Source organism: Balaenoptera acutorostrata, chromosome 2, assembly GCF_949987535.1.
Source record: "Balaenoptera acutorostrata chromosome 2, mBalAcu1.1, whole genome shotgun sequence".
Classification (NCBI taxonomy): Eukaryota; Metazoa; Chordata; class Mammalia; order Artiodactyla; family Balaenopteridae; genus Balaenoptera; species Balaenoptera acutorostrata.
This window is the reverse complement of record NC_080065.1, coordinates 142,668,309-142,691,626: the sequence shown is the minus strand read 5'-3', so window position 1 is coordinate 142,691,626 and position 23,318 is coordinate 142,668,309. Positions and strand designations below refer to the sequence as shown.

The window sequence follows — 23,318 nt, the reverse complement described above, 5'->3', positions numbered from 1 at the left end:
TTTCATACTTTTCCGTTTGTCAATTGATTCTCTTAGGATGAGAACATATATCATTTCAATTCCTAATCAGAAAACAATGCTATTCAAAATATTTGAAATGAATATGACTTCTGTTCAACCAGGAAAAAAAGAATAGTAAAGAAAAGAGATGGAGGAAGGAAGGGTCCAGGAATGCAACTGAGGGACATTTTAGAAGGACGGTATATTGAAATTCAGGCCTTTCTAACACAAGCCATCTGGTGACCGCATCCAAGCAAGCCCCATCAAAATTTTTCTCATGGAGTTCTTTTGTCACTGTTTATTCTGCACTTCATCTTAGTAGGCAAATGGGTGGATTTACCCTGCACAGAGCAGGGATAGCAGTGGGAGGACGTGGGAAGGAATAATCTAATGGCAAAGGTGAGGAGGAATTAAGGGTGAAAGGCAGCAAAGACCCCTTCCCCACATGCCTCCCCATTCTCTCAGCACTGGAATCTAAGTCTGCGGTTTTAGGCAAAGTTCACACACAACTTAAACCAAAGATGTAGCTCCCTTCCCCAACCCCAAAGATTCCCAATCAGCCCTTAGCCTTGTATAGGGAGCTTTCAAACCCCTACCCATGGTTTAATTAATTTTCTGAAAAAAGTGGCTGGTTGATATGACAGTCACAAACATCAAATTCCATTAATTAATACTGAGACATCAGTGTCCATGTTGTTTCTCAATTACACATTTCATATTCAGTCACCGTTGTGCTGGCATCAGTTTGGTCCTAGTGCCCAGAAAGGACAGTTACAACGGAAGGAGGACCAAAGGTGGGTGGGGGGTAGCATCTGCACTTACACTGAGATAATCAGCTTGGAGGAATTCACACTCCTAAGAGCACTCCCCAGAGAAGGGTCTCAGAGACCTAGATGAAAGGGTTTAAATGTGGCTGGGTGAGGCGTTTTCATTTTGCTGATGGACTGGAAGGAAACTATCAGCTTGATGAACACAGAGCTTCCCTCGGGTTCCAAGACACACTCTGTGCACTGGCTTTCCAAGCCTCCTTCCCTTGCTTCCCTTCTCATTGTTCTCTTTCTCTCTCTCTCTGTCTCACTCTGTCTCACTCTGCCTCTCTCGCTCGCTGGCTCTGTCTCTCTTTTCCCCTAACTACAGTCATCTTCAATTTCATGTTAATTCAGAAAAGAGTCAAAGGGGAACAAAAAGCAATCTTTGCTTCTTCCACTCAAGTAAAAACCCTAAAGGGACCACACTCCCATCGAGGCATGTGTTTGAGGGCCTGGAGACAAAGCAAAATGTTCTCAGGAACATTCAGAGGGTAGGTCCTGGAGATAAAGCAATGTGATTAAATCTTGATAGATTTTTGTTTTAAGAGTAAAAGGGAGAAGGGAGGGGTAGCTCTTGTTTGCCTGGATACAAAGAGTGCCGTTGGCAATCCCTGCTTAATCAGGATCTTGATGAGCCTCTTTTCCCTCCCAGGACTGAGACGCCAAGGAATAGTCTATCTGAGGCAGCCTCTGGCTCATTCCCACGTGCTTGCTCCATCCCTGCCACTTCGCTGGCCCCTGCCCTGAGAAACAGCTGTTTCATTATTCCGGCAATCTTATGAAAATTATTTGTGACTTCAATTTGAAGATTATAAAAATAAAACCCTAGCCCCACCCAGTCCCAGAAGGCAACAGGCAAAATTGATCACTGTCAAAAGCCTTCCATACCTTTATGGGGAACTATTATTCCCTTATTAAGAAATTAATCATCTTTTCCACTTTAAGGATAGAGAAAAAGTGACCCAAAAAGTGAAGTAATTTGTCCAAGGTCATTCCCCAAATGGATTACAGGTCCCTCTAACAGATACACAGTGTTCAGAGCCAGGAGGGAATGGAATGGGGTGGGACATAATGAGAGCATCCTTGCTGGGCTCTGGGGCTGGGCCTAGGCACTCCAGGTTTTGAGATTGGTAGCGTTAAGATAGGGAGGGTTCTTTGTTACTTTTTATTTCATGTCACCATATTTCAAAAGGATGGAAAGAAGGTGACTACTCAGAACTAAAAGTACAGAGGTGCACACAGAAATTAAATAGTAGAGGTCATGATGGCATGATTTCAGATTCAGATGTACTCTGGTTACAAAAAATAAAGAGAAAAGAAAAGGTCCTAATCTGATTTTTAAAAAGGGCTGCAATTAATGTTGAGAAAGGAGTCAAAATATTCAATTATATTCCCAGGTCTGATTTATCACTAATTTGCAGAGCAATCTTGATCATTCCCCTTAACCTCTCTGGTCCACAATTGTTGCATTTGTTTCAGGGGGCTCAGTTATCCCTGCTCTATTGTCAAGGATGGTGTGAGAAAAGAACCAAAGGGCATATGTCTAGCAGAAAGCTCCATACAAACCTCCAGTGGCCCCAGATACGTTGTAGCCGTTGGATGTATGTACTACTTAGAGAATAATGGCTAATGTTAGTAAGTGTCTAATATGTCCTAGGCACTAGGCTACGTACTTTGCAAACTATCCTCATTCAATTTTCAAATACTGTATGAAGTAAACACTAGCACTGTTCTAGATTAAAAGGATGAGGAAGCTGAAGCTCGGAGATACTGAGATATCTGCCTGAGGGTCACACAACTAGTAGAAAACAGTCAGGATTCAAAGCTAATTGTGTCTAATTCTGGAGTTCAAGTCCTTACACACTAGGCAATGAATTCTATGCGGCAAGTGTAATTCAGACAAGTGGTAGCACACCTCCATGGAACACAATATGAAAAACACCAAGTTGGAACACACTTATACAAAAGGAATACAATTTCTAGTCTTGAAAAACCCCATCAGTATGGTCTCACTGTCTCCTCTCAGATTGGAGCCTGCAGGCAAAGAGGGCAGGTACAGGACCTTGTTGAACAAGGCAGCGCTTGGGGCAGACACAACCCTGAAACAGTCCTGACGCTCCACAAATCAGCGATGGCTCCCTCCACTCGAGTTCATTCCAAACAAATCCATTAAAAGCACCATCTTAATGAATATTTTATACAGTTATGACATAGTGAGTCCCATTTAGGAGGGGCTCTTACTAAAGGCTGAGACAATGAACTACTAAAATACCCAACTAATCATCAAGGCCAATAGAAATCTGGTCAGGGGACACGATAATTTTACACAAAGAAAAAAATGGAAGTCCTACACTCCCTTCTTCCTGATTTAAGACTCCTCTCTCTCTCTCTCTTTTTTTTTAACAGTCTACCTACCATGTTCAAATACTGCCATCCACCAGCAAAAGCCACCTATTTGGATAATTAATTTGTTTTTTCTTGGCCTTGTCATTATTTCTGAAGAAAATCAACATAGATATTTGTGTGTTTTTCTTAAATTAGGTCTATTTCTGAACCCTTAGCAAGTGCACATGCCCACATACACACACACACACACACACACACACACACACACACACAAATAGATAAACAAGTCTTAACCTACTTCCCCTAGAAATAGAAAGTGAAGACAATCCTAAGAGACAAATTCAATGGTGGCCCCTGCCCTGTGCCACTTTTCCCAGCCTTGCGCCTCTCCCAGGAAAATATGGTGCAGCTCAAGGACTTTGGAGGAAAAAGAGGTCTGAGCCTAAAACACAGAGAGCAAACTGATGGCCTGTGTGTAAAATGCAACCTGCAGATGTGTTCTGTTTGCTCTATCAGGGTTGACTTGCCTACTGTTTTTAAGAAATTTGAAATCACTGTTAACATTTAAAAATCTGGAGATTTCACAAACATTTCTGGGTTTCTTATTACTCTTGAACAAGTAGGCGATCTGGCATAAGGGGACCTACATTCCTGCAGAGTGACAGCCAGCTGGAGCTGACTCATAGCTCATAGAGGGGCCAGCCTCCCCAGTTCCCAGACTCCATCATGTTCCCTTGACAGGAAGACAGGATTGGTTGCCATTTGTCATTAACCTTAAGTGGCTGTTTTCCTTAGAGTTGTAAGGAATGCACAGGCACATAGACCAGTGGAACACAATACAGAGCCCAGACATAAAACCATGCATATATGGTCAACTAATTATTGAGGAGTGTGCCAAGAACATGCAGTGGAGAAAGGACAGTCTTTTGAATAAACGGTGTTGGGAAAACTGGATATCCACAGGCAAAAACATGAAACTAGACTGCTATCTTACACTACTGACAAAAATTAACTCAAAGTGGATCAAAGACTTAAATGTAAGACCTGAAACCGTAAAACTCCAAGAAGAAAACATAGGGAAAAACATCCTTGACATTGGTCTTGTCAATGATTTCTTGCCTAAGACACCAATAGCAAAGGCAACAAAAGCTAACAGAAATAAGTAGGACTACATTAAACTAAAGGGCTTCTGCATAGCAAAGGAAACAATCAATAAATTGAAAAGGCAGCCTATGGAATAGGAGAAAATATTCACAAACCATATCTCTGATAAGGGGTTAACATCCAAAATATATAAAGAACTCATAAAACTCAAGAGGAAAAAAAGGAAATAATCCAATTTTTAAATGGGCAAAGGACCCGAAAAGACGTTTTACCATAGAAGACATACAAATGGCGAATAGGTGCATACAAAGGCACTCAACATCACTAATCATCAGGAAAATACAAATCAAAACCAAAATGAGATAGGACTTCACACCTGTCAGAATGCCTATCATCTAAAAGACAAGAGATAACAAATGTTGGCAAGAATGTGGAGAAAAGGGAACACTTCTGATGGGAATGTAAAATGGAACAGCCATTGTAGAAAAGAGGATGGCAGTTCCTCAAAAAAATAAAAATTTAACTACCAGATGATCCAGCAATTCCACTCCTGGGTAGAAGGAACTGAAATCAGTCTCTCAAAGATCCACATCCATGTTCGTTACAGCATTATTTGTAATAGACAAGATATGGAAACAATCTAAGTGTCAACAGATAAATGGATAAAGAAGATGTGGTATACATATATAATGGAATATTATAAAGCCATGAGGAAGAAGAAAATCCTGCCATTTCCAACGATATGGATGGACCTTGAGAGTATAATGCTAAGTGAGATAAGTCAGACAGAGAAAGACAAATACTGTATGATATCACTTATATTTGCAATTTAAAAAAGCTGAACTAGTAAAAATAGAGAGTAGTATGGTGGTTACTGAGAGCTGGGTGGGGGTAGGGTAAATGGGGAGATGGTGTTAAAGGGTACAAACTTGAAACTGGCAGATAAATAAGTTCTGGCGATCTAATGCACAGCATAGTGGGTACAGTCAACAATACTGTATTATAAACTTCAAAGTTACTAAGACACTAGGTCTTAATTGTTCTCACGACAAAAACAAATGATAATTATGTGACGGGACAGAAGTGTTAGCTAAAGCTAACACTATTATAATCATGTTGCAATACATAAGTGTATCAAACAAACATGTTGTTCACCTTATACTTAAACAATGTTATATGTCAATTATATCTCAATTTTTAATTAATTAATTAAAACAAAATATTTTTTGTACCTACATCTCTATCTAAAGTGGGAAAATGAGCAAACTGGGATAGCCATGTACTGGAAGAAAAATGGAGGAAAACCTAAAGCCTAATTCTGTGTAGGAGTGAAGAAAATGCATTTGTGTTTGATATGCAAACAAAAACCAGGCTAGTTTAACTTCAGGGTCTTACCTGCCCCTGCAGGCATTTGAAATTGACATCCTTGCCTAAAGTCACTGAAAATCTTTGGAAGTAGGTCTTTATCACCATAGTCTTCACTTCCATAGTTCCGTGGGCCTTCCTTAGTAGTTGGCACAGTGCCAAACACATAAGAGGTGCCACAAAAAAACCTACATTATGAACTAAAATTTTGCCCTTTTTCTCCTCTCCATTGGATTTCTGTGTACCAACTACCCTACATCACTATCTTCCCTTCTTGTTGATCAAGAATCCTTTTAGAGCCTTTTTTGCTCCAAAGCTTTATTTCATGACCAATCAGACTTGAAAGAACCTGGTAAAGGAATCACATAAAGACTTTAGTGACTGGTTTGATAAAGTATTCACCTGGGGACAAGCCAAACTTAGATTTAAATTCCAGCTTCACCACTCACTACCTTAGCTTAAGTTGCCTGACGGCAAAGCCTGCGATGAAGACGTGGCATGTGTAGGTAGTTTACTGGGGGAATGTGATCCCCTAAATGAGGGGCAGGGAGGTGAACAGGGACAAGAGGACAAACCCACACAAGAAAGTGTTAACTGCTACAGGCAACTGGTTACTTCACACAAGGCCTTCTGAGGAGTCTTATGGAATATGTGTCTGAACTGTCAGCCAGGGACAAAAGCCTTTATCCATCAGCTCCTGCCCCATTGGCAGAGGGTTACCCCATGATGTGTTAACATCTTAATGCAACCAAAGGAAGCCAGAGAGAAGCACATGAGGTGGAGTGGTAGCCTTGGCTGAAGGTCAAGATGATGTGAGGTGCTGTACAAAGGGTGTCCTATACAATAACTGTGGTCGAATACTTCATTTCTGGAAACCTCAGTTTCCCCTACTATAAATGGGCCAACATTAGTGCTTCTCTTTTAGGAAGGTAAGGAGAATATAATGAAATAATCCATGTAAAGTTCATTGCAAAATGCCCAGCACATAGTACATACTAATGAATGGCTGTTTCAAATACAGCATAAGCTCTTACCTCCAGGGCCATACACTGTGGAGGACCTTTATCTGACAACTTGACAGCAATAATCAATGAAACCAAACAATGATACTTATAATCTCAGCATTCACTTAGCGATAGATTCCAAACTGGCTGCTGCTAAGCCAGTTCTGTCCCATAGACACGTATTCTTCTCCTACCCCCATAAATATCTATATAGATATATATTAATATATATAAACACACAAATGTGTTCATATATTACAACAGGAATAAGTTATGAACATTTAAAAATCAGAAAAAAAAATCAGAAAACTCAGATTTCCAGCTTACCCTTGAAAAAGCAAAGGTCTGACCCCACCAAGCTGGCATTCCCACTGTCAGCTGGAGCTGAGCAGTGGTCACCTTTTCAGACGGGGCATGTTTTCTCCAATTTGCCACTATCCCCTCCGAGTCCACTTCACTCATTTACAACCTGCTGCTGGGCATTTGCATTTGAAACTTCTGGACTGATACTTAACCTAGAAAGGCGGGGTCGCTGGAAACCCTGCCAGAACCTAAGGAGAAAGAATGCCAGAGACGAGGAGGCCTTTATCTTTCAGTGAGACAGCTGAAGAGCCACCCCCAAGGCCCATGGAACTCAATGTCCCTGTGATGGAGAGCTAAGTGAATCCTGCTGAGGTGAAAGTGTGTGGTTTCAGTGAGTCTGGCTATTACCAACCTGAGACTGAGGTCACCCCAGCTGCTCTTGGCGCCTGCAACTCTGTTTATTTCATTCTGGTTCATACCAGAGATTTATTTCTATGAACAGTGAACATTTTTTGTAACATTCCCTCTTTTAACCTTCATTATCAAAGTCTCTGACCAAAGCCCATATAAGTACCATTATTGCCCATATAACATTTTCCAACATAAACCATTTAAGGCATTTTCTTCCATTTTTATTTATTTCTCTTCTGTTACATTTCATTTGAAATGTGCATGGGGGAGACTGTGTCTTGTTTTTATGTTGTCTCATACAGACCATAAGCCCTAATGGTGGGAGCTGCCTATTTTGGAGGTTAATAAGCAATGGCGACATTCATCATATGGAACAAACAACGAGGATATGCTGCCCGCTTAAAAAAAAAGTACTAGGAAGGAGTTTTGCGTGACTGGGGAAATGGAAAAGAAAATAACCCAGCTTCTTTGTCTCTTGTGAAAGCGAAGAAGAAACATGGTTGCTCCAGAAAAAGGAAAATTCTCACAGAATTACAGAACGAACTTATTGTTTCCATCGGGGAAGGGTGGAGGGGAGGGATAGTTTGGGATTGACATGCACACACTGCTGTATTAAAATGGATAACCCACAAGAACCTGCTATATAGCATAGGGAACTCTGTTCAATATTACGTAACAACCTCAATGGGAAAAGAATTTGGAAAAGAATTGATACGTGTATATGTGTAACTGAATCACTTTGCTGTACACCTGAAATTAACACAACATTGTTGATCAACTATACTCCAGTATAAAATAAAAAGTTAAAAAAAAATAAGAGCATAGTGTTGTAATATCACTCCTCAAATCACCCATTCATATGCAAATTCTCCATGGACAGTGAAAGTACGTGTATCTCAATCTCTTCTGCCTCGCCAGGGTCTGGTGCAAAGTGGGTAATTTAACTGAAGTTTGTATTTGACTCTAAGAAACTCAACTGACTTAAGCAAAAATGGTAATATGTTGACTTACACAGTTGAAAAGTTCAAGGTCTTTAGGCACAGTTGTATGCAAACACTAAAACAGTGTCTTTAGGATTCAATCTCTCTCTCTTCTTTTTCTCCCCCCTGCCCCCCACCTCAACACTCATTCTGCCTTTTATTCTACTGGTTTTTCTTTAAGCAGGCGCTCTTCTTTTGGTAGTAAGCAGTTCATTAATAAGCTCTAGGCTTACATTCTTATAAGCTCAGTAACTCTAGTAATAATGAATGAATAAATAAAAGAAGGAAATAAAGAAATAGAGAAGGAAGGGAGGGAGGGAGGGAGGGAGGGAGGGAGGGAGGGAGGAAGGAAGGAAGGAAGGAAAAAAGGGGAGAAGGAAGGAAGGAAGGAAAGAAGGAAGGAAGGAAGGAAGGAAGGAAGGAAGGAAGGAAGGAAGGAAGGAAGGAAGGGGAGAAGGAAGTAAAAAGAGGGAAAGAACAGGCTTTTCTTTTCTAGCAGTTGCAACAGTTTGGATCCCTGAACAAATCACTAGGGTCAGAGGGAAACTACATGGATCGGAAGGCCCACCCTAGCCACAGGGACTGAAATTGTCTAGGGCGGAATGCATGCTGGGTGGTCACCAGCAGTAAAGGTCCACCACAGAAGGCATGGATGATGCTGTTGCATGAAGAGAACCACAGGAGTCAAGAGCCCTTGGTACTTCCTTCAAGTTCTGGAGTAATCAGTAAGGAAGTCTTGAAAATTCAATTTAATTCATTGCCACAAAGACGTACCACATCTTACTACATGCTAGAACTGTGCTAAAGCCTGAGAAAGCAAAGATGCAAAGCTACTGACAAAGATCAACAAATCTATAAACCAGCAAGGGCTATAGCTACAAAAGCAAGTCATTAGGAAACCTTGTGCTAGGAAAACATTGTAGAAGTATGTGTAAGGTGCAGAGGTATCTTTGAAATCCCCCAGAAGTAGAACCTGAGATTAGGATTTGTGCTCAAATGACAGATATTTGGAAAGTAATCTAGGGAACGCAAGTAGAGTAATAGGGAAGTTAAGTCAGGGAAGGGAAGGATGCCAGTATAGGGGGAACTATTATACTACAATTTATATATACTCTAATTATATATACATATGAATATATTAGAGGTAGTAACTATCAAACTTATCACTGTTGGGAACTTGGGGTCCCACTGCCTGGGATCCAGTGTAGAACATATGTCTCAGAATTGTTTAACAGGCAAAGGTGGGAACTGATGGGGAGGAAACTGGGGTACTTATATATGAATTTCTGTCTATCACTGGCAAAAGGATGCTGGAGTATAGGGCAGTAATTCCCCAGGCATTTCTGGCCTGCCGTATGTGTGGGCAGAGTGGGCTTCAAAGGCCAGTGACAGCCCTCAGGCAAAGAGATGCAGATGCCAGTTTGGCAGCCACGCCAACTGCACTGGAACAGTAGGGCCTGGGGATTATGGGTGGGACAGGGGCAGTACCTGATCTTCAAGTAGAAATCATTTTGCTGCTCTTTCCTAAAACAAGGAAACTGAAAGAGAAATTCCCTGAGTGCCTAAGAAACTCTAAAATCCTAAAATGCAAGATGTAGTCTAATAATCTTATATTTTATACTTCCATGTCAGTTTGTCTCAGGCTGATTTTAAAACGCTCTAAAAATTCATGGGAAATGGGGGCGTGTGGGAGGTGGAGGCAGCTGGAAGGGCGGTAAGATTAATGATTTTGTGGTCAAAAAGCCCACGACTTCACACAAAAATGTATTCATCAAAACAGCCTAACTTGCTTAGAAAGGATCTGCTTACATTTAACCCTATGATCTCAGTCCCTGCACTTGCCCTATACTGGAGTGTGTGGGTTCCCAGGGACAGGTCTATCTTCTTCTCATTTCTTAAGGTGTGTTCTGGTAAATTAGATCACATCTCTATTTTTTCCTTGCTTTTCTTTTTCCATTCCATAGGATAACAGACTCAGACCATCATAAGAGAAGGCTCAAGGATATGGATTCATAGAGATGGTAGATGAGGTTGTGGTGTTGTAATGAGTTCTTTGGACTCCTGACCAAGTGCTCACCTGTCTGCATGGCCAGAGACGGGAACCAAGAGGTAAATGTAGCAAACCAGGCTTTACAGAGGAAAATGATTTTTTTTTTCTATATCCAGAGGTTTAGTCCTATACCACTTCACATTTCCAAAGCTTGTTCCTAACCCAGGGAAGTTGGCTATATTTGTTTATATTATTTTTAGCATTTGTTACCTTTGGAAGTGTTTTAGCGGCTGTTACGTAGACAGGACACCAAAATATTTTTGCAACAGGCCCATGGCTCTATGGCTCCCCAACAAAACCCTATTTCCCAGAAATCTGCCTGTAAAACCCCAGCCCCCTGTGAACCCACACTAGGCCCTATACTGGAGTGTGTGGGTTTCTAGGGACAGGTTTATCTTCTTCTCATTTCTTAAGATGTGTTCTGGTATATCAGATCTCATCTTTTTTTTTTTCCTTCCTTTTCTTTTTCCATTCCATAGAACACCAGTATTGTTGCTTCTAAATGAAGCTTAAGAATTGTATTTGATTGCAAAGGATGGAGCATTTAAAGTGGTTAAGTCTGGGGATGGAAAAAATGAAAATCATATAATCCAATAATGAACCACGACAATGGAGGGGAAACTCTTCCTGGAAGAACTGTTGACAATGAACATCCCCAAATGCCTATGTGCTCAACTCATTAGCAAGAACCACATTTCTTTCTTGGTCAAGCACAGGATCAAACTCTATATAATTAAAGTCCTCAGTATACACACAATACTGGATGACTTGCAGTTGCTTCCCTCCCTCCTCTCGGGTAATTTTCCTAGAAAAGGACTTAATTTAGGAGATTTAGGGAGTGATTTAAGCACTGCTGAGCACTCTGTTTTACTGGGAATGGAGAAAGAATACCCTTTTCATGGACAAATTTGACCCTGATGCAAACGTCTAACTTCTATGGGCTTCTCTCAAGTCCTAACACTTACATCTGGGAGCAGAACTGCCTCCAGAAAAAGAAGAGTTATTAATATGCCTCAGTGGCTCAGGGAAATTTGAGTGGAAATGTTTTTTCTTGAATTAGGATTTACTATTGGTGGATGATAATAAAAGCTAATTTTTGTGGGGAGGTTGTTATATATTAGGCATGAGTCCATGTGCTTTACATGTATTAATTCTTTCAAACTTAAAAACAAAATCTCATAGGGAAAAATACCATTAGTGTTTCCAGTAATATTTTCCAGATGATGAAACTGACCATGTCTTCCTCTTTTCTTATATCCCACAGAAGAAATGTTAAAAACAACAACTCTAAAGACTACTTCCACTACTATTGCTGCTATGATGAATATTAATAGTACACCAATTGGCTTGTTACTAGTTAACTAGTTACCAAGCATTACTGAACACCCCAAGTTTAAAACAGTGCTAGACATTACTGGTAGAAATAGGAGAAACAAGAAATTACACTCAGATATACCCAAACAGTATAAGGGCATAACACAGTACCTTGGCAACAACTGTATGCAGTGAGCTTCCTTAAGCAAAATACGATTGCTGCTCAATGCTCTATCTAAAAGAAAAAACAGAGAAAATAAAAACTGTGGTATTCTTAAACTAAATTCTTACCCAATCTTGACATGTATTTAAGACTAAAATGTATAAATAAAACTCTTAGAGAACAAAAGTGGTACACATGTATCAAGCATCTTTGTTAAGTCTATAAGAAAGAGATGCTTTTTTAAAAGAAGCAGTAATAAAAATTGAACTTATGTTCTCTGCTTTCTTTTAATTAGGAATAAGTACTGATCTGGGGATAGTGTATGCTCATATTGCAAATAGAGCACATAAAATGAACACACACACACACACATACACACACAATCATTTTCCAGAACTTAGACATATTGATACTTTCCTGATTTATATTTTAGATACTGTCATGTCATTATTTCAACTATGTAAAATATATAAACTTCTTCAGGTAAAAGGGATCATTTTCCTGACATGTAAAGAGTTATTTTTACAAACCAACAAGAATAAGGTTAATAAACTACACAAGAATAACAATAAAACAACCTATTATAAATAAGACATACACAACCCAATAAAAATGGGCAGAAGACATGAACAAAAAGTTCACAATAAAAGAAATACTTTGGCTTATAAATATATGACAAAATGCTCAACTTCAGTTAAATCAAGCAATAAGACACCATTTTTGGTCTATCAGTTAAAATTTGAAAGACACTATCGTGGAACATGTATTTTATTGGAACATGTACTTATTGTAGGTGGCTCAAATGTTGGTTTCAATGCTCTTCATAAAGAGTGCAATTGTTTCTTCCCTTTATTCTTCTTTTATCCCCAGGCTGTGATTATTCTCACTTGGGCCTCTTATTTTTCCTCCAGCAACAATGTTGGCTATGTCTGCACAGAATCCCTAATCCAAGTAGTTGAATCAAGATATTTTGGAGAGGGTGTATGTAGCAGAGAAGAAATGTCCCATACATTTGAATACCCATGGAGAGAAAGGTACAACCAGCAGTCTCATGATGGTACTTATCATTAAGCTCACAGGTTTAAGTGCAGTATTTCCATACTTATCAACAGTCTTTGAAAAGAGCTGCCCAGATGAGATTGGCAAAGCTATCTTTTGCTTCTAAACACAAGAGGGGAACAAAAAGAGAAGGCGGAGGTCATTTAATGAGTCAAAATTTTGAATTTTGAAAGATAAGTGAACTACCTTAACCCTGAAATTTTTATCTTTTTTTAACTTGAATGTAAATTTTTAAGAATAAATAATAATGCTCTTAGTGATCCTTTACATAACTTATCACATTTAATTCCCATAATAACCCTATGACATAGTGCTATTATTATCCCCAATATACAGATGAAGAAGCTAATGTTTAGAGAGATTAAAGAATCTGTCCAAAATGGCATGGGAGAGCTTTGATTCAAACCCAGGCATTCTCTTTCTGAAATCCAGATTCTTGAATACTTATTCCATCTATAAACTCTTGCTGTGTCCAGAAAATAATTCTATTTGCCCTCATACTGTGGATCAGGATTCATTCCCATGGAGATGAATTTCCTTTCTTAGACTCTACTGCTCCTTTGGGTGAGACTGGTATTCAGTGATGTTTAGAGAAGGCAAAGGGCATCTTCTCTGTGTTTGCCTCATCTCTAGGTTCTCCCAGTGGACTAGCTCCACATGCTTCTCTTGGTTGGACGTGCTTCAAAATGCTCTCTTTCATCTCTGCTTCAAGAATGCTAATCAGCCCTAATCATCAAGCAAAATTCCCTGTAATCCAAAAAGACTACACCAAGTCCAGTGGTACCATCAGAGGTTTGGCCAAGACCACAAGGAAAGAGCCGAAAGTCTGCCATGTCTCATGACCTCTTCACAGATACTTCCTACATGGCCTGAGAATATACAATAAAACCAATGGAGAAAAATTTCAGAGAGAGATTTCAGCTCCATCTAGACTGAGCTTATTAATAATTGGAGTTCCCTCAGGAAGAAGCAAGTCATTTCCCTGCCACTGGAGGTATGCAAGTATAGGATGAATAATTATTTGACAGAAATGTACAGGGATCTCAAAAGTCAGGTGAAGAGTTAGACTAGGTACAGAAGTTTTCAACTTTGCTTTCTGACACATGGCTGTGGCCACAATCACTTAGGCGATTGTGTTTATCACAGGTAATTTATTACTACAAATATAGAATATTTGTGATTGAATTTTTAATATATAAATTAAATCAGTTGATCAGATACAAGAAATAAAAACTATTGGACAGGTATAGAATAGCTAAGAGAATTGAAAGAAAAGAATTGCACATACCCACAAACCAAATTATCTTCGTAGTGAATAAACTTTACTGACCTACATCAATGGGAGATTCTTATCCTTGTCTATATTTATTCTTCCTTTTGTTGTGACAGAATGAAAGTTGAGAACTATTACATGCTTGGTCTTTAAGATTTCCTCCAAGCCTGAGACACTATGATTCTGTGATTCCAAAAGACAGAGAAACAATAGCACAGAGCAGAAGTGTTCCAGCCTCAAACCTGAACTGGGCTGTTTCAGGGCCCAATTAACTGGTCCTGATGCTAAGGCTAAGTCTCTATGTCTTAGGGGACTAGAATAGTACACTTGCACCTTTGCTTCCCTCTTAGGGTGTGGCAAGGGATAATACAATGGAGTTACTTCACATCTAGAAGAAATCAGGCCACCTGTGTGAGACTCAAGCCGAGAAATCCAGAGAGAGAGAAAGAGAGAGAGCATGTGAACCCTAGCACTGATAGATGGGGTTGGATTAAGCATCTCTCTGAGGAAATTATCTTAACCAAGCATGAGGTATGTGTATATGTGTGGGTGGTGAGGAGGGGAGGGAGCTGTAGATAAACTTCATAAATGAAGTGGGGCTTCCCTGGTGGCGGAGTGGTTAAGAATCCACCTGCCAATGCAGGGGACATGGGTTCAAGCCCTGGTCCGGGAAGATCCCACATGCTGCAGAGCAACTAAGCCCGTGTGCCACAACTACTGAGCCTGTGCTCTAGAGCCTGCGAGCCACAACTAGAGAAAGCCCGCGCACGGCAATGAAAACCCAAAGCCGCCAAAAATAAATAAATAAAATAAACTTATTTTTAAAAAAATGAAGTGAATGGCAGTGGAGCCAGGGTCCTGGGCTCAGGGGCACACGGATTTACTATGGCATCTGGGGCTTGGGGCACAGGGGCAGAAAGCATTAATGGCACCAGTGTTTGAGGTGTAGGCATATGCAGATCACCCATGGAACCGGGGTATGGGTTTCTGGTGCTCATCGAGGTGACTTGGCGGGGCATGGTGCTGGATACAGCAATGGTATGGGTCCAGGGTTGGCAGGTCAAGGTCCCAACTCAGGTCCCAGGTGGGCAGGGTGTTGAGCAGCAACAGCACAGCCCTGATGAAGGTAGGTCATATCTGGAACTCAGGATCTACAGTGCAGATACAGAGCACCAGCTACATAGCCTTAGTGATGGAGGGTCAAAGCATGACTTAGGATCCAGGAGGTACGGCACAGCCTAGTGGCAGCTCCAATTCAGTAGATAGCAAGGCATTGTGATATCCCAATCATGGAGAGCAGGGAGCAGCAGCAACTCAGGCTCCTGAGGGTGGGTTTCACCACAGCAATAGCTCTAGCCCCAGGGAGGAGAGGCAGTGGCAGGGACTCTAGGTAGCTCCATCAGTTGAGTTCAGCATCAGTGAGGACTGCAGGAATCCTCAGTAGCAAAGGCTGCAAATGTCCATGAAGGTGTCAAGGATTTCTGTGGTCCTCCTGTTCTCATTTTCCCATAGCATGAAATCCCTCTGAGGGTATCCCTCTTGTCACTAAGCTGCTCCAGACTGTGGGTTGGGGTGATACACGTAAAATGCTTCTTATACTTATCTATGCTGAAATCCTCAGTTATTATACTCCCCAGGGTTTCTGCTGCTTCTTCATTGTAGTCCTGAGCTCTCCCAGAGCTATTTTTGTCAATTTGTAGTTATCCATTGTTTTAGTTGTTTTCGTGGAAGAGACAAGGATCTGAACCTTCTAGTCTGCCATCTTGCTGATGTTTCACCTTGTAAAATTTCAAATATATACAATTTTTGAACGTCAATTATACCACAATAAAGCTAGAAGAATAAGTATATTGTTTAGATAGAAAAAGTATGATATTAGATTGAAACTTGGACCTACACAAAGAAGTTATGATTGCTGGAAATGGAAGAAATGAAGGTAACATTGAATTCATTTTTATTAATTTTAATTGCTCTAAAAGATAATTATTCGAGTAAAAATAGTAGGAATACATTGTGCATTTATAGCATATGTAAATCACAAATGATTGAGGGAATATATTATTATAAGGTCCTTACAGAATGCATGAAATGAAATATTATTTGAAGCAAGACTCTAGTAAAGATGTATATTTTAAACTCAGGTAGCCACTGAAATTATTTTTAAGAGCTAATATTATAAATGAGTCAACAGAGGCGATAAAATGAAAACATAAAAAGATGCTTAATTAACAAGAGAAAAGGCATTAAAAAGAGAGGAATAAACAAATAACTGAAGGAAAGAATAGAAAACAGCTAGCAAGATGATAGATTTTAAACCAGTCATATAAATGATAACATTAAATGTCCCTAGTCTAAAAACAACAATTAAAAGACAGAAATTGCCGAGAGAGACCTTCAAGATGGCGGAGGAGTAAGAGGAGATCACCTTCCTCCCCACAAATACATCAGAAATACATCTACATGTGGAACAACTCCTACAGAACACCTACTGAATGCTGACAGAAGACGTCAGACTTCCCAAAAGGCAAGAAACTCCCCATGTACCTGGGTAGGGCAAAAGAAAAAAGAAAAAACAGAGAGAGAAGAATAGGGACGGGACCTACACCTCTGGGAGGGAGCTGTGAAGGAGGAAAGGTTTCCACACACTAGGAAGCCCCTTCACTAGCAGAGACAGGGGTGGGGGAGGGGGAAGCTCCAGAGCCACAGAGGAGAGTGCAGCAACAGGGGTGTGGAGGACAAAGCGGAGAGATTCCCGCACAGAGGATGGGTGCTGACCAGCACTCACCAGCCCGAGAGGCTTGTCTGCTCACCCACCGGGGCAGGTGGGGTCTGGGAGCTGAGGCTCCAGCTTCTTCAGAGGTCAGACCCCAGGGAGAGGACTGGGGTTGGCGGCGTGAACACAGCCTGAAGGGGCTAGTGTGTCACAGCTAGCCAGGAGTGTGTCTGGGAAAAGGTCTGGAGCTGTGGAAGAGGCAAGAGGCTTTTTCTTGCCTCTTTGTTTCCTGGTGCACGAGGAGAGGGGATTAAGAGCGCCGCTTAAAGGAGCTCCAGAGACAGGCACGAGCCGCGGCTATCAGCGCGGACCCCAGGGACAGGTATGAGACGTTAAGGCTGCTGCTGCCGCCACCAAGAAGCCTGTGTGCAAGCACAGGTTACTATCCACACCTCCCCTCCTGGGAGCCTGTGCAGCCCACCACTGCCAGGGTCCCGTGATCCAGGGACAACTTCCCTGGGAGAACGCACGGCGCACCTCAGGCTGTTGCAACGTCACACCAGTCTCTGCTGCCGCAGGCTCGCCCACATCCATACCCCTCCCTCCCCCTGGCCTGAGTGAGCCAGAGCCCCAAAATCATCTGCTCCTTTAACCCCGTCCTGTCTGAGCAAAGAACAGACGCCCTCAGGCGACCTACACGCAGAGGCAGATCCCAATCCAAAGCTGAACCCCGGGAGCTGTGCGAACAAAGAAGAGAAAGGAAAATTTTTCCCAGCAGCCTCAGGAGCAGCAGATTAAATCTCCACAATCAACTTGATGTACCCTGCATCTCTGGAATATCTGAATAGACAATGAATAATCCCAAAATTGAGATGGTGGACTTGGGGAACAACCGTAGACTTGGGGTGTGCTTTCTGCATCTAATTTGTTTCTGATTTTATGTTTATCTTAGTTTAGTACTTAGAGTTTATTATCATTGGTAGATTTGTTTATTAATTTGGTTACTCTCTTCCTTTTATATATATATATTTTTTTTTTTTTTCTTTTCCTTTTTCTCTTTTTGTGAGTTTGTATGGGTATGCTTCTTTGGGTGACTTTGTCTGTATAGCTTTGCTTTTACCATTTCTCCTAGGGTTCTCTTTGTCTTTTTTTTAGTATAGTTTATAGTGCTTGTTATCATTGGTGGATTTGTTTATTAGTTTGGTTGCTCTCTTCTTTCTTTCTTTCTTTTATGACTTTTTAATTTTTTTATTTTTAATAATTTTTTAAATTTTAATAACTTTATTTTATTTTATTCTTTCTTTCTTTCTTTTGCTGCCTTTTCTTCTGAGCTGTGTGGCTGACAGGGTCTTGGTGCTCCGGCCGGGTGTCAGGCCTGTGCCTCTGAGGTGAGAGAGCCGAGTTCAGGACATTGGTCCACCAGAGACCTCCCAGCTCCACATAATAACAAACAGTGAAAGCTCTCCCAGAGATCTCCGTCTCAACGGTAAGACCCAGCTCCACTCAATGACCAGCAAACTACAGTGCTGGACACCCTATGCCAAACAACTAGCAAGACAGGAACACAACCCCACCCATTAGCAGAGAGGCTGCCTAAAATCATAATAAGGTCACAGACACCCAAAAACACACCATCGGATGCGGTCCTGCCCACTAGAAAGACAATATCCAGCCTCATCCACCAGAACACAGGCACCAGTCACCTTAACCAGAAAGCCAACACAACCCACTGAACCAACCTTAGCCACTGGGGGCAGACACCAAAAAAAACAGAAACTATGAACCTGCAGCCTGCGAAAAGGAGACCCCAAACACAGTAAGTTAAGCAAAATGACAAGACAGAGGAACACACAGCAGATGAAGGAGCAAGGTAAAAACACACCAGACCTAACAAATGAAGAGGAAATAGGCAGTCTACCTGAAAAAGAATTCAGAGTAATGATAGTAAAGATGATCTCAAATCTTGGAAATAGAATGAAGAAAATACAAAAAAATGTTTAACAAGGACCTAGAGGAACTAAACAGCAAACAAACAATGATGAACAACACAATAAATGAAATTAAAAATTCTCTAGAAGGAATCAATAGCAGAATAAAAGAGGCAGAAGAACGGATAAGTGAACTGGAAGATGAAACAGTGGAAATAACTGCTGCAGAGCAGAATAAAGAAAAAAAAAACAAAAAGAATTGAGGATGGTCTCAGAGACCTCTGGGACAACATTAAAGGCACCAACATTTGAATTATAGGGGTCTCAGAAGAAGAAGAGAAAAAGAAAGAGTCTGAGAAAATATTTGAAGAGATAATAACTGAAAACTTCCCTAATATGGGAAAGGAAATAGTCACTCAAATCCAGGAAGCGCAGAGAGTCCCATACAGGATACATCCAAGGAGAAACACGCCAAGACACATATTAATCAAACTATCAAAAATTAATTACAAAGAAAAAATATTAAAAGTAGCAAGGGAAAAACAACAAATAACATACAAGGGAATCCCCATAAGGTTAACAGCTGATCTTTCAGCAGAAACTCTGCAAGCCAGAAGGGACTGGCAGGACATATTTAAAGTGATGAAAGGGAAAAACCTTCAACCAAGATTACTCTACCTGGCAAGGATCTCATTCAGATTCAACAGAGAAATTAAAACCTTTACAGACAAGCAAAAGCTGAGAGAATTCAGCACCACCAAACCAGCCTTCCAACAAATGCTAAAGGAACTTCTCTAGGCAGGAAACACAAGAGAAGGAAAAGACCTACAATAACAAACCGAAAACAATTAAGAAAATGGTAATAGGAACATACATATCAATAACTACCTTAAATGTAAATGGATTAAATGCTCCAACCAAAAGAAACAGACTGGCTGAATGGATACAAAAACAAGACCAGTATATATGCTGTCTATAAAAGACCCACTTCAGACCTAGGGACACATACAGGCTGAAAGTGAGGGGATGGAAAAAGATATTCCATGCAAATAGAAATCAAAAGAAGGCTGGACTAGCAATACTCATATCAGACAAAATAGACTTTAAAGACTATTACAAGAGACAAAGAAGGACACTACATAATGATCAAGGGATCAAACCAAGAAGAAGATATAACAACTGTAAATATTTATGCAACCAACACAGGAGCACCTCAATACATAAGGCAAATGCTAACAGCCATAAAAGGGGAAATCGACAGCAACACAATCATAGTAGGGGACTTTAACACCCCACTTTCACCAATGGACAGATCATCCAATATCAAAATAAATAAGGAAACACAAACTTTAAATGATACATTAAACAAGATGGACTTAATTGATATTTATAGGACATTCCATACAAAAACAACAGAATACACTTCTCAAGTGCTCATGGAACATTCTCCAGGATAGATCATATCTTGGGTCACAAATCAAGCCTTGGTAAGCTTAAGAAAATCGAAATCGTATCAAGTATCTTTTCTGACTACAATGCTATGAGACTAGATATCAATTACAGGGAAAAAAAACCTATTAAAAAAAATACAAACACATGGAGGCTAAACAATACACTACTAAATAACCAAGAGATCACTGAAGAAATCAAAGAGGAAATCAGTAAATACCTAGAAACAAATGACAATGAAAACACGACGGCCCAAAACCTATGGAATTCAGCAAAAGCAGTTCTAAGGGAAGTTTATAGTAATACAATCCTACCTCAAGAAATAAGAAACATCTCAAATAAACAACCTAACCTTACACCTAAAGCAATTAGAGAAAGAACAAAAATCTCCCAAAGTTAGCAGAAAGAAAGAAATCATAAAATCAGATCAGAAATAAATGAAAAAGAAATGAAGGAAACAATAGCAAAGATCAATAAAACTAAAAGCTGGTTCTTTGAGAAGATAAACAAAATTGATAAACCATTAGCCAGACTCATCTAGAAAAGAAGGGAGACGACTCAAATCAATAGAATTAGAAATGTAAAAGGAGAAGTAACAACTGACACTGCAAAAATACAAAGGATCATGAGAGATTACTACAAGCAACTATATGCCAGTAAAATGGACAACCTGGAAGAAATGGACAAATTCTTAGAAAAGCACAACCTTGCAAGACTGAACCAGGAAGAAAAAGAAAATATAAACAGACCAATCACAAGCACTAAAATTGAAACTGTGATTAAAAACCTTCCAACAAACAAAAGCCCAGGACTAGATGGCTTCACAAGCGAATTCTATCAATCATTTAGAGAAGAGCTAACACCTATCCTTCTCAAACTCTTCCAAAATATAGCAGAGGGAGGAACACTCCCAAACTCATTCTACGAGGCCACCATCACCCTGATACCAAAACCAGACAAAGATGTTACAAAGAAAGAATACTACAGGCCAATATCACTGATGAACAGAGATGCAAAAATCCTCAACAAAATACTAGCAAACAGAATCCAACAGCACATTAAAAGGATCATACACTAAGATCAAGTGGGGTTTACCCCAGGAATGCAAGGATTCTTCAACAATATATGCAAATCAATCAATGTGATACACCATATTCACAAATTGAAGGATAAAAACCATATGATCATCTCAATAGATGCAGAAAAAGCGTTCAACAAAATTCAACACCCATTTATGATAAAAACCCTCCAGAAAGTAGGCATAGAGGGACTTTACCTCAACATAATAAAGGCTATATATGACAAACCCACAGCCAACATCATTCTCAATGGTGAAAAACTGAAACCATTTCCTCTAAGAGCAGCAACAAGACAAGGTTGTCCACTCGCACCACTATTATTCAACATAGTTTTGGAAGTTTTAGCCACAGCAATCAGAGAAGACAAAGAAATAAAAGGAATCCAAATCAGAAGAGAAGAAGTAAAGCTGTCACTGTTTGAAGCTGACATGACACTATACACAGAGAATCCTAAAGAGGCGACCAGAAAACTACTAGAGCTAATCAATGAATTTGGGAAAGTAGCAGTATACAAAATTAATGCACAGAAATCACTTGCATTCCTATACACTAATGATGAAAAATCTGAAAGAGAAATTAAGGAAACACTCCCATTTACCATTGCCACAAAAAGAATAAAATACCTAGGAATAAATCTACCTAAGGAGAAAAAAGACCTGTATGCAGAAAACTATAAGACACTGATGAAAGAAATTAAAGATCATACAAACAGATGGAGAGATATAGCATGTTCTTGGATTGGAAGAATCAACATTGTGAAAATGACTATACTACCCAAAGCAATCTACAGATTCCATGCAATCCCTATCAAACTACCAGTGCATTTTTCATAGAACTAGAACAAAAAATTTCACAATTTGTATGGGAACACTAAAGACCCTGAATAGCCAAAGCAATCTTAAGAAAAACGGAGCTGGAGGAATCAGGCTCCCTGACTTCAGACTATACTTCAAAGCTACAGTAATCAAGACAGTATGGTACTGGCATTAAAACAGAAATATAGATCAATGGAACAGGATAGGAAGCCCAGAGAAAAACCAATGCACATATGGTCACTTTATCTTTGATAAAGGAGACAAGAATATACAACAGAGAAAAGGCAGCCTCTTCGATAAGTGGTGCTGGGAAAACTGGACAGCTACATGTAAAACAATGAAACTACAACACTCCCAAACACCATACACAAAAATAAACTCCAAATGGATTAAAGACTTAAATGTAAGACCAGACACTACAAAACTCTTATAGGAAAACACTCTTTGACATAAGCTACAGCAAGATCTTTTTTGACCCACCGCCTACAGTAACGGAAATGAAACCAAAAATAAACAAATGGGACCTAATGAAAGTTAAAAGCTTTTGCACAGCAAAGGAAACCATAAACAAGACAAAAAGACAAACCTCAGAATGGGAGAAAATATTTGCAAATGAAGCAACTGACAAAGGATTAATCTCCAAAATTTACAAGCAGCTCATGCAGCTTAATATCAAAAAAACAAACAACCCAATCCAAAAATGGGCAGAAGACCTAAATAGACATTTCTCCAAAGAAGATATACAGATTGCTAAGAAACACATGAAAGGATGCTCAAAGTCACTAATCATTAGAGAAATGCAAATCAAAACTACAATGAGGTATCACCTCATACCAGTCAGAATGGCCATCATCAAAAAATCTACAAATAATAAATGTTGGAGAGGGTGTGGAGAAAAGGAAACCCTCTTGCACTGTTGGTGGGAATGTAAATTGATACAGCCACTATGGAGAACAGTATGGAGGTTCCTTAAAGAACTAAAAATAGAACTACCATACGACCCAGCAATCCCACTACTGGGCATATACCCTGAGAAAACCATAATTCAAAAAGAGCCATGTACCACAATGTCCACTGCAGCTCTATTTACAATAGCCAGGACATGGAAGCAACCTAAGTGTCCAGCAACAGATGAATGGATAAAGATGTGGCA

General features: G+C 40.0%; 1 long non-coding RNA gene across 2 annotated transcripts in view; it reads right to left on the bottom strand.

Moving 5' to 3' along the window:
• The window catches only part of LOC103014298 (uncharacterized), a 434,243-nt gene that overhangs the window by 313,473 nt on the left and 97,452 nt on the right, over window positions 1–23,318 (bottom strand). For both annotated transcript variants that reach the window (XR_449595.2, XR_009007198.1), the window contains one exon: window positions 11,858–11,921. This is a non-coding gene — a long non-coding RNA (uncharacterized LOC103014298). The remainder of the gene's footprint in view (window positions 1–11,857; window positions 11,922–23,318) is intronic.